The sequence below is a fragment of the Ixodes scapularis genome, unplaced genomic scaffold (genome assembly GCF_016920785.2).
Source record: "Ixodes scapularis isolate PalLabHiFi unplaced genomic scaffold, ASM1692078v2 PGA_scaffold13__105_contigs__length_92229423, whole genome shotgun sequence".
Classification (NCBI taxonomy): domain Eukaryota; kingdom Metazoa; phylum Arthropoda; class Arachnida; order Ixodida; family Ixodidae; genus Ixodes; species Ixodes scapularis.
This window is the reverse complement of record NW_024609839.1, coordinates 83,276,595-83,289,202: the sequence shown is the minus strand read 5'-3', so window position 1 is coordinate 83,289,202 and position 12,608 is coordinate 83,276,595. Positions and strand designations below refer to the sequence as shown.

Genomic DNA, 12,608 nt, shown 5'->3' with positions numbered 1-12,608 from the left:
TCTTACTTATCTCTCGGCATCGTCATTAAACACTCCACACACACAAAAGAAAACTAAAATATTGTTTATTTTTGTTCGCTCTAGTATTCAATTCGATTCAATCCAATTCGTTCATTATTAGTGAGATGCATATACATTTTACTGAAAACGCAGATTGACCCATAGCCAGGTAGCTAGTTTGGGTTCAATAAAAATAAGAAATCTGAGGCATAGAATCAGCAACACAAAATATTAAGAAGCTAAATCAAAGTCTACGAAACAAAACATACGCGACATATAATCATCCTAGGAGCAACACTAATTTCGTTAAACTGGTAATGAGGGTGAAGGTGACTAAAAGGGTTAGACTAAAATTATGGGAACAATGAAGATCATTAGAAAGGAAATTGCCTAGTTTTGTGATGCAGAAATTCATTAATATTTCTCCATGTGTGTTATTACATGAAGGAAGATTCAAATGCCCAGATAAATTAGTCCAAGTTAGAAGGGCTTCTTTTAGAAGTATCGTTATTGGAAAGGGGTTGTTATCGGTTACAGTTCTATGGAACACTCTTTGCAATTTTGTGTTTTATTATTTCTGAAAATCTAAGAATGCAAAGTTGATTAAATAAAACGCTCGAGTCTGACGTGTAATGTGAGTGGGTTATAATTCGAATTTGACTTTTTGTAAATTAATTATTGGTACGAGGTAACTATATCATACTATATCAACTATATCCCAAGCTTTTGTAGAGTATGTGAGATGACTTTGAAATATTCGCAAGTAAATTATTCGTGACGCGTCTAAAATCAGGCTTGTTTTTGGTCTATAGCCTTTGGGCGACGATCCTGGATCAGTTGCTTATTTTCTGCGTGTTTTCTTTCCAGGGTGGATCGCACCTAGGCCTGGAGCGGAGTTGAACATCCTTCGTACATGACCCGTGTCCTCGACGATCGGATGACAGCCAGCGCGAGACACTTGCACGCCCTTTCAATCGAAGGTGAGTCAGCAAAACATTTCGCCTCTTCAACCGCCAAATGTACGGTGGGATATATCGAAGCATGGTAACCTACGCCATAATGTAAAAACAATGATTCATAGAAAAAAAAAACGCATTAGTATTTTAGAGACACATCTACGGTTCTTACCACCCTGGCGAAAACTGTGAGTCACTGGTTGCCAGGCGCGGAGTCTGACATTTCTCGGAAGACGGCCGCTGCGCATGCGCAGAACATGTTTCCCGGCCGAGTAGACAAAGATGGCGCTGCGTGCAAGACGATTTCTGCGACGGTCTATTCTTACGCTTCTGCGTTTTCCGCTTTTATCCAATTTTAATTAATTTATTCGAGAATGCAGAACGCTATCTGTACTCCACAGCCCCTTTAGTACCACAATGTCTGTGAACTTGACGCCCAGGTGGCGTTGACTACGAAACGGATGTTTGTTTGCCTCTCAACCCGTAGGGCGGAGAGAACGCGCACTGGGTTGCAAAGAGGCACCGCCGTCACACTTATGTACCTGGAACGCGTCTCGGACTGGCGTCCAAGAAAGTCCTCGACGTCGGATAGGCGACGTCATAACAGTGTCACACTGTCGCCGGTCGCGATCCTGGCGGCGTTTCAGCAACTGTGCCGGATGTGGCAGATGCCTGTTCCGCTGCAGGTCGCCCTCCAGCTTGACAGTCCACGGAAGCTTCGACAGCCAGAAGTTGGGACGCCGCGACGACAGCGACACTCGCGTTCGCTCCTGCTTTTCGCCAGCATTTCTATCAACCAACCGCCAGGATCGCGACATCCGACAGCATGACACACCGGCTTCTGTGTGACGCCATTCTTTGTCGCTTCGGGTAAAGTTGATTGAAAGTTTTAACCCGATTAATCTCCACCTTTCATTCGATTAACTAATGGATTATTCGGTCGCCTCAATTTCCAGACATAATATCGCCAAATGGAAAAAGTACTTTTTTTTTAATACTTTTTATTGATAAACGCCACAGTGTACATTTTCAGCTTTAAATAACCATCTGCAATTTAATAAAAAACAATCTCTCAGATTATTATTTTCGTTGCGAAGGCATCGAAGTTTTCTGGTATTCTTTGACGTTGGGAAGTTTCTTGCGTCTTCACAATCCTCATTGACGCACCACAGACAGACGCTCGTGAGACGTTTTAATCGGGGGAGGCATTACTTTTTTTCGCCAAACTGTCAGAGAACCGAAGAAGCACTGCGCTCGCCATTGCAATCCACCGTTCGTCGCGTCAGCAACGAAAAAAAAAAATTACAGCGACACACCCCAGCTTTTCCGTTGACCATTCGAGGACCATGTCCTAACGCCATTGAGCGGCAACACGAGCGGCTGGAAATGTAAAAGTCAGTGGCTTTGAGAGGATTCACAACGTCGGTAGTACAGAGCTCTTCACAAAGGTCGCATCATGGTCGTACCAACCTCAACGAGGAATTATAAAAATGAGTCGGCGTCCGTCGGCGCCAGAAGAGCGAGGGAAGAAGCCCTAACCCCCCACAGGTATGCCTCTGACTGGATACGCTATGAAATGTGAAAGTAAAGATCCGGACTGGAGCCTTTTGTCAATCTTGGGGAATTTCCCCGTTCAGGGAACCTGATGTCCTTGAGGAGCGTCCCCTGCGCGCTGGATGCCACGCTCTTGCGTGTTGCTATGCTAGCCAAGAAAAGCCAGATCTTCTTTTCGTAAATTGTACGCGGTCTTTGAATTGGAACCAGCCCTTGCTTAACCGCGATAAATGATGTCCGCCGACGAACAGGGTAGTGTTCGTCGGAAGTTTAGGAAATGAAGAGAACGTCAGTAAGAAAAACACAAAAATAACGCTTATTTTGTTTCGATTTAGACGGTTTCAAGTTGAACCGATTAACCAGTTAAAAATTTAATCGAGATAGAAGCATGAATAATTAATCGGAAGGTTACCGTTTCCATCGCCCACCCCTCGGAACCACTTTTGATGTGTGAGAATGATAGGACGCTAAACACACCAGTCGGAGACGCTGTGCAGGCACCACAGTCACACAGATTGTAGCTTTAAGTGGCGGAGAATAGTAGATGAATGTTCGTGATTAGTATGCGAGCAATACAGGATATTTATTAGGCTTCGTCAATTATAAAATTTAGAAGCATGTTCACAGGCTTTGCTCCCATAATTGCATAATGATCATCGTCAAGATGCGTAGAAGCTTTGTTTTCGGAAAGACGCCTTTCCGCTCAAAACGCAGGTGCCAACGTTAAAAGAACACTCAGTTGGGAAACTCGCCGTCGAAACTTAGGCCGCTGGCGTCCACCGAGACCGAGCTAAATGCGACAACAGCGCCACTCTTTTTCGTTTGTCTGTACTATGGTCACCTCGAGCTTTTTGAAAGCCTGTTTTTTGCGTAAAAACAAACGGAAAAGACTCTTTTTGTATGACATTTATTGGAGTTTAGTACAAAATGAAGGACGCGTGATGTTTTTAAAATCTTTAGTTTGCAAGGTATAGCGGCCCAATTAATATTGTTTTTATACAACCATGCATCAGTGGTGCTTGGCAGGTAGCGCGTCCCGACCTAGGTGCATTTTAACTTGGGTGGAAAGTCGCGGCGCTTCCGCTGGGGAGACAAGGGTGGTACCCCTGTAACCTCTTCCGCTGTATCTGTTTCGGCGCCAAAATGGGCGATTAAAGCCAATATAGATGAAACGTGCAGTTCCTCGAGTGGCCGCTGCGGGAGAAATGGCGGCGTTGTGGTCGCCATTAGCTTAAAGCCCCTCGATCATGAGGACAGATCTTTGCCACTTTTTCAGAGCAGTCTCTATGGCAGTTTCCCAACTGAGTGGTTCTAGTAACGTTGGCAGGTGCCTACAACTGCTGTGAGCAAACGCGCTTCCTTGTGAAACATGAATAGACCAATTACTCTGGGAGTTGAGCGACAGCACCGCTGCCGTGGTGCATTCTGGTACATGTAGTTCTCCCCAGTTTTACGGCCGTGCCATGCCCGGTGAACGCTCGGCGCATGGAAATTGTTGGGCTAGCACGAGGCTTTTAACCGGATATTTATACCCGTGCCACACGGGCATCTCGAATGCCATTTACAACGAATGACATTCGTGTGATCGACGAATCGGCTCGCGATCTGTCGCGCGAGGAATGCGCCACGACCGGAGCGTCACGCGCTGATTGGCCGATCGTTCAAATGTCATTCGTTGTAAATGGCATTCGGGTCGCTCGTGTGGCACGGGTATTACTCACGGTTTTCAATAGATGGCTTCACCTGTTGTGTGCCAGGGTCTTACAATAAGAGAACCATGCAAAAATACATCGAATTTCATCTCTTCCCGAAAGAAAGAATCCCCCGAAAAAGAGTGGCTAAGAAAGGTAAACAGAGACGAACAGAGCGGCAGTAAAAAGAGCGTTTTTCTATTTGTTTTAGGATTTGCTTCATAAGCTAAATCCATCCCATTGTACGTTAGCTAAAGAGTGCAAGATTACAGGGCACAAGACATAGCAGGGCGTGCCGAAGTTTACCGTACGTGGGAATCTCCCTTAGCACTCGCTCCATAACAGTCTATCGTTTGGTCTATTTCATTTGGGACCTCCGCATTGCTTCAAGGTGGCCTTTTTTATACACTTTTTGCTCGATGTATTTTGGTCATTAGAACTGTTATTGCGACATGTTTCAAGGATAACTGTGCTTCAAAAATTAAGAACAGTTAGAAAAAAGAAAAAAAGAGCAGTGATTTCCGATATGCATCACTCAAATTAAAACAGGTTTTTCGAAAGCAGTCTTTATTTGTTAAAAAAAGTGAAAATTCCGCATGATGCAGTTTAGAAGTGCAACACTTACCGCCAGAAATGTAGCAAACAAACTTCACCCACCTTGTGGCGGTCTATTATGCCACAACTTGATTTTAGCTGGCATTACCGATTCATGGTGCATTGACAACAACCGAGACAGAAGAAGAAAAGCTTCCAGCGTCAGGCGATTGTTAGCGTTCGGGGCTAGCGCAACCAAAATAAGAATGAATATAAACTGTACCCGAAAACTCATCTCCACCCAAAGTTTTCAGGTACCTGGCATGGTTGCTTCTTTTCGACAGATGCGAGTTGCCACGGCGCTTCCAGCGTGGCATTTCTGTAGACCGTTTCTTCCTCGTGTGCAGGCGTCTGATCGCATTTCATCTGTATACCTTGTCAATCAAGCTGTCAGCCAGAAGGAGACGACTTTCAGAAAACTATCGCTCCCCGAGATAGTCGATTTAGCTCTTCTTACTTCAGTGTCGCTTAAACGTTACGCACAAGGCCGAGCACAACGAAGGTCAGTTCTTTACCGACACATTTGATGCTGTTCCGCGGTTCTACACCGAGCCGATGATCCCTCGAATGTTCCTGTTCTTTTTGCCATTGAACTAGATGTACACTCGTTTTTAAGTTGATCGAGACGTCCGAGCAGCCAGAGTGCTCGAGTGGTGGCGTTGTTGTTTTTCCCGCGGCCGCAGTCGAACCACCGCGTGAACGGCAGTGGGTTCACGCCGTTGACGAAGACGAAGAAGTAGACAACGACGAAGCGGACGGCAAAGCGATTCTAAAGCGAGAGGACAAATGGAACCGCTTTTCTACGCTTTCTGAAAAACTAAGACTTCACAAACAACACAATATTACGAAGTACAGACATCCGGGAGAATCCAGGCCGATACCCGGGCGTTACAAACGACGATGTGCGATGATGTGCGCGCACCACAGCCGGGAAGCCGGATGTGCGAAAACAGTTCCCTAAGACTATCAACTGCGCGTGATGGGTTCGGTGGACAGCAAACGTAGAAAGGGTGCCGTGACGGTGCACTTTCGCTGCCGCCTGATTGGCCTCATCGGATGGTAGCGTCGGTTGCGCTAATTTCAAAGAGACACTCGTTGCATCATTCCTTTTCTTACGCGACTCGCGTACAAAGTTCACAGAAATTTGTAAAGATTTTTTAATGAAGGAGAAAAACACCACAAAGAAAGAGGAAGAACTCACATCCACATCGAGGTGGGAGCAAAATTTTCGTCGCAGATCTCCGTTTTCTTTAGGTGCCCGAACTTCCATTACAAGCTACAAGGGGAAGGGAACTCAGACGTAATTTATCTTTTTTTTTATTTTTAAGATTCTCAGGCGCTTAAAGCGAATCTGACGAAACTCAATATTTATAACCGAACGGGAAGAAAACAGAACCAAGTTCGGAAGACTAAAACCGATAAAAAAAAAAAGGAAAAAAAGCGTCGGTCGGGAAGGCAGGAAAAAGATATTAAGTGCTGGCGCGCGAGGATAAACTGTTCCCTCGGTGCTAGTCAAAACATAAAATAAAATGAGTCGCGGTAGAATGACTGCTCTTTTTTTTATTATTATCATGAGCAAAATTTGAAGTCGTCGACTTCGTTCTTTTTTATTTTGTTTAGTACAAGTATTGGGAGTCAGCGCAATAAGACAAGTCATATTCTCCCGCCATTCGTTTCGCGGAATGGATAGTTCCGACAGAATTTCGCAAAAGAGACCCGACGAGAAAAGAGCTGAGTAAATTAAAACAAAAAAAAAAAAGAAACGTGGTTAACGGACAGCTAGGAATCAAACTCGGAATAAAATTAAGAACGGTACGAAAAAAAAGAAAGAAGAAGATATCGCTAGCAAGATGTGGGCGGCTGAGCCGACCAATAAAGTTTGGCCATTAAAGAAAGAAACTATATTGAAATAACAGAAGGCGTGTGCGGTACTAAGATAAAACTGCAGCACTCAAGTCGCTTCGCTCAAGTCGCAAGTCGCTTCAAATTATTTATAATATATATGAAAAACCGGAGGAAACAAAGAAAGTGTCGCCAGCACTGCCAACATATCGTAATGCCAGCTCGTTACAACTGTGGGGAGTATAACATTATATATGTATACTAAAACGAAGAAAGTAAAGAAAAGAAGGCATACACGCAGTGCAGAAGTGCAAAAAGAAAGGAAGTCACTCACCGAAAAGCGTTCCGAGTGGTCGAAAGAGGGTGCCACGTTACAGCGCTACTGAATGGCAGCTTGGGAATCGAGATGGGCTGTCGGAAACGATTCCTTCTCTTTCCCGTTCACGGGATACTAAACTGCCGCGAGTTATTCATTCGCAGTAAAGGCCGAAATTTTCACCCTCTCGTCTTTGCCTTCGGCCTCGCATATCTTTGTCTGTATCGTTTTGTTTATTTTTTTGCTTCCCCCGTCATTTCGCGAATGAACGGCTGCTGTCCGGAGGACTCAAAAATGCCGTCGAAACGTCTTTTTTTAATATTTGTTTTGTCCCCGCATTACAACGACGAATCTACTTCTCAGTTTTCCTCGTTTCATTTTGTTACCGCCTCGCATATTTGTTCGTTTAATTCTACGAGCTCTATATACTCTAATCTTTAGCTTATTCTGCGTTGTTTGAGTAAGATTGAGGTATTGTCAGTCGGAAACGTAGTGGCCATTTGGATTTTATGGTCCCCTGCCTCTTCCATCGATCCCATTTTCTCTGCATCTTGCTCCAAGCTTTTTGCTCCAGGGTTGCCATTCGAGTCTCGTCTTTTAAAATGCATGGCATATATATATATATATATATATATATATATATATATTTTATGTCCGCGATAATGCTGGTACGTCTGTACGTCGCTGTCTGTTCGTTTCTTTGTGACCTCGGCAAGTAAAATGACAGAGGAAAAAAAAACACAATTGCGGTTTAATAAATAAAGTGACCGAGGGGAAAGAAAAACATTCCCTGTGGAAAGAGCTTGGAGCACGTGGAGCGAAAGCTCGCGCTGCAGAACCCATGGTTCCTGGGTTCGATCCACACCCCGCCCCTTTCGATCTGGATGAGCATCGTACCGGCGTGCGGTCGTGTATCACTACCGCGTGAGGCAGGTTAAATACCCCAGGCTACCGGTCGTACTGCACTGGCTAAATTGCTCATGTACTGCTGGGAGACAAGTTGCCCGCTGAGGCAGACTAAGTTCTAGGCTGTATAAGCATACAAACAACCCAATTTTTTTGTTGTTAAATTGAATGCTGCGGAGCACGTTGCAGAGCGTAGTTTCGAGGAAAACCTGTACTAAAGAGGGGTTAGCTGAGAAGAAAAACAGTTCTAGACCGGCCACAACGGGATACGAACCCACGACCTCAGTATTCTACCAGTGTGTTAAGGGGGATAACTTTTTTATGGTTTGTTTATTTCCGCTTTTAATACGAATCTTCATTATGTACACATTACTTAAACAAAAAAACATCACTATGCATGGTACATAACGCAATACGTTATGCAAAAGGGCGATTCTAATTCTAGGTGAAGTCAGCTAAGTTCTTACTACTATTTAAGCTTTGTCCAAAATAAACAAGTTGACTCCGGTTTCTCTCAAGAAAACTGCAGGGTGCGACCGTAAGGACCAGCACATTTGCCTCGCCTTGCAAAGTTCGAATTCCTCACGTCCACACCTGAAATTGTGCACGTGAACATAGTTTCGCGAGAAGTGTGATATCTATTTTTGTTAAAGCTCGATTCTAACGTAGTGAAGTATTAAAAATAATGCAAAATCGGAGGCCGTGTATTTCCTATATGCTATTCCAGCCTATATGTTGTCTGCACACTGGTTGATGACCTCGCTCCCGGGTGGCTTGCTGAACGCAAGAACGGTGAAAACCAACAGCAAAGGCTGGCGATGAATCGCTGTAACACTTTTAACGGAATGCATGAACAGTGACCCCCTGGGAGCAAGCTCGCAAATCAGTCCGCAGACGGCGAACGTCTGGTATAGGATATAGGGAACGCAAGGACGCCGGTTTGCTCTATTTCTAATATTATATCACGCCTGGCTGTAGCTTGAAAAAATATTCACATAAAACTTCTTGCGAAATTATGTTCGCGTGCCCCATTTCAGGTAGGTACGTTTTGAATTCGAATTTTGCAAGACGCGCCAAGTGTTATATAGGCCTTACGGCCGCACCATGTATTTAATATCGGGTGAGCGACTTAAGCATGAAATACGAAACCGCTGAAAGTGGGCGCCGCGCGGCTCTCGCCGCTTGCCGCTAGGCGCGCCACAGGCGCGGCTTTATCTGTATCGACCAGACCCGAGCGACGCGGCGCCACGCGGAAGTGACGTAGGGACGCCAGCACCGGTTGCCATGGATACTGGCACGCGCTTCCGCGCGGCAGTATCTATGTGTCCCCTGCCATAGACTTCTCTACACTTACTTCCTCTCTTCAACTTAGAAATACTAAACATACGTTGCCCCACCGCGATCACGATGTTCTTGAAATTCAGCCAGGTAGTTTGGCAACTCGCACCTTCAGCATTCACCTTCCTCGTGTTTTTCAAGACCCTAAAGTTCTAAGACCGAGGGTTCATCGAGCGCTCCATCCAAGTCGTCGGTGAAATGTAAGGATTGGAAATTTATTTCTTCGACTTCCGATATCTATTTTTCAGCGTTCATTTGAAAACATCCCGTAACGCTGAGGAAGGAGACCGGCGAAGGGATAAACAGATCTAAGCCAAGCGCGGAAGCGTGTACGTTTTAGCGTACGCAAACTACTTTAGATCATCGTAAAGAGGGGATTGCAATCAATGGGAAGAGCCAAGAAATCCAAGACATGCCCACTATTATATAAAAAAAAGGGAGAGAGATCAAAACAAAATTACACGCTATATAAAAAAAAAAAAAAAAAAAAAACAGCAGTGTCTACCGCAAGCCACTGAAGAAGGCCATTGAAACAGGTTTTGTGTATGCCAGTTTTACCCGTAGGATAAATATAAGTCAATCAGTTTTTTAACAACAAAAACAAACAAACAAAAAAACAACAACAACGAAAGCATCATTTCGTGTGTTCTTTTAAACTACAGGAGCTTTGCAAATAACATCCGCCGAAAGTCGTCATTAGGCGCAGTTGAAAATACCAGATTTCCCAAACCCACTTTGGGTAAACAGAGCAGCTCGGAGGTTGCGTTTTTGTTACCCAACTTTTAAGCCTTTGTCGCGTACTCATTAGGAAAGAAGAAAACGCTTCAAAACTCCCGCCAGCGTCTGAACCTTTGTAGTGGCACGAACGGACTTCTTTAATGGCCTCAACTGATGCGGCGTTGGAGGCGACAACAGCAACAACAATGAGGGATGAAAAGGGGGGGGGGGGGGGGGGGGGGGGGGGTTCCTCTGCATGTGATCACAACGATTACCACGTAATTACTTCCCGCGTAATTAGTAACACATTCCGTTTTTTTGGAGGCAATGTCTAGCTCTGTTGCGGGGACAGCACAGAAGCGTCGGAATGTCAGGAACAGGCACGAAGTGTGCTGCTGTTTCGTTCCGCAAAAATCTGTCGAGCGTAATGCCGGATTGGGAAAGCGAATTTGCCGCGAGCAAGCTCGGTTGCTTTTGGCGGTGCGTGGACTCGTGTTTTTCTCAAATTTCTGGGCTACGAGATGGCGCCGCGCGCGCGTTTCACGATACTCATTGGCCTTAAACGACGTGCTTGGAAAAGGGCGCGGCGGAGCTGCAATTAAGACGCGGAGAGAGATCGGACTTTTTTCAGAAATAGCACGAACTCGGAATTAAGCCGAGAGATGCCCGGCACACGAGTGCTCCGTGGGCGGTTCTGCGCGTTTTACCGACGTGGTATGCATTTCCAGCGCTTCCTCTCTCGCGTCCGCGTCCCCGAGCAAGAGTGTGGCGCGTTTACACTTTCTAGAGCAGTGCGTACTTTCGCGCAAAGCACTTGGGAGGGACCAGTCGCGGTAAGCTTTGGAGGAAACTCAGCCAATGGCGATGCTGGAAATAGCTTTAGACGTAAGAACAACGATCTGCACCTAGCTTAGGCTTGTTTCTCTCGGGCAGGGGGCGCTGTAACGTACCTCGACCAGAAAATTGGCTCTCCGTTTGCGTCGCCGAGATGCGACATTGAATGCTGACGTGAAGCGGCGTCCTAGCGTCCCACCGTGGACGATCGACGGCAACGTCCGTTTGGAAGGACGCGACGCGACGCACAACGGCAATGCGACCGATAAATGCGTCACTTTGCTCGCCAGGGCCGCCGCTCAAAACCTGAGATCTACAGGTGTATAGGCCTGTTGCATACGGCCAACTGGTGTGAGCGCGTCCACAAAGCGCGACCGTGTGATGGTGGCTTCGGCATCTGCGAGACGAGAATAAATGCGGCGTTGTAGCGTTCGATCATGCACGAGTTACGTCCGGATGCTAGAGTCTGTTAGCTTCGTTTCATGCGCGTCAAATAAAAAAAGGAGAAAAAAATGATTAAATATGTACAAATTGTAACCTCGGTGTCCTGTTCGATGCTGAGAAGGTATTCCTTGCAGGTGCATTGCTCATGTTTTTTTTGTGTGTTTTTGTGTTTTTTTTTTTTTTGCTTCTTTTTTAACTTTGTTTTTCAACAGCGTGAGGAAGCGTAAGAACGCGAAATTGTAACGCCACCTAAAAATATTTATTTTTCTGGCGAGGAGCCCTGCTCATAACTCGAGAGCAGAGCCGTGTATTGGGAGAGTTTGGCCATTCATTCGTTTGTTTGAATAGGCGAGAATCTCATGGACAACCACCGGCCGCGAAACAGCCCCTAGCGGTGTCCGTGAGCTCTAAAGAAATGAGACTCGACGAATTTAAGCCGTTTTAGCGTCGCTAGAGTCAGACGCTAAAACGCTTGGTGACTAAAAACTGGGCGATTCTAGCGTTTTCATCACGTCCATATTCAACGTAGAATAAACGAACGTGCGCTCCAAACCAGAGCAAACTGCGTAGTTGCGATGATTGCTACTAATTTCCTATTAACGCCATTGTCACCGAGACGTCAATATTGAACGCTGCTATTTCACGCTTTAAATGTCGTTTCCAATATTTTGACGTCGCGGTCTGCTGATTGGACAACGCAGTGTCACACTTTTAGTTTACGCTCTAACCGCGGGGGTAATATTCGGCGCTGGCGGCGGCCTTTGCTCCGCGCACTGGCAAAACTCTCCCAATATACGACTCTACCCGAGAGCTACAGCCCTATAGCTACGTCATAAATAGTGTCTCAGCGTGGACTGCTTTTTTTTTTTTTTTTTTCCTTTGTTAGGATTAAACAGAGTTGCCGCCCTGCCATCCTCTGAGATCCCTCCGTAGGGATGACGACGATTCTTTCACTCAATTATGTCGCGAAAGCAAGCGACTCAATTCTCTGACGTCAGGCCGCTAAGGTGGCGCTGCTGTCGGTCCTGCGCGTGCGAAGTCGCTTCCTCTCGCGCGAGTATGGATTAAGCGCACGCGCACTGCCCGCTCCTGGTGTGTGCACGCGCGGGCTTGTTTGTAAACCGCGCGTTGGTCTGTACCGGGGTGACAATGTGCAGACGGCGTTCGCAGACGGCCCTTGCATGCGGCCTCAAACATACCGGCCCAGGTCCGTCGAGTACTGCGAACTCTGTTTGTCCGCCGTCGGTTAAGTTATAATTTTTTTACCGCGCGAGTCGCCCGGGTTCGGACTCTAAATACAGCGAAGAAATAGATTGGCGTGCGTGACAAATAACCATCCACGTAAGCGTCGGCGTATGAACATAGGGGTCTTGCCACAGGAATGAAACGCACGATGAGCTGCTCTGGTTCTGAGAC

General features: G+C 46.1%; 1 protein-coding gene across 1 annotated transcript in view; it reads left to right on the top strand.

The window, feature by feature from the left end:
- LOC115309522 (leucine-rich repeat and immunoglobulin-like domain-containing nogo receptor-interacting protein 3) overlaps positions 1 to 12,608 on the top strand; it is a 109,154-nt gene that overhangs the window by 56,858 nt on the left and 39,688 nt on the right. Inside the window, exon 2 of the mRNA XM_040220731.3 lies at positions 868 to 980. The gene's annotated coding sequence lies outside the window, so the exon portion shown is untranslated. The remainder of the gene's footprint in view (positions 1 to 867; positions 981 to 12,608) is intronic.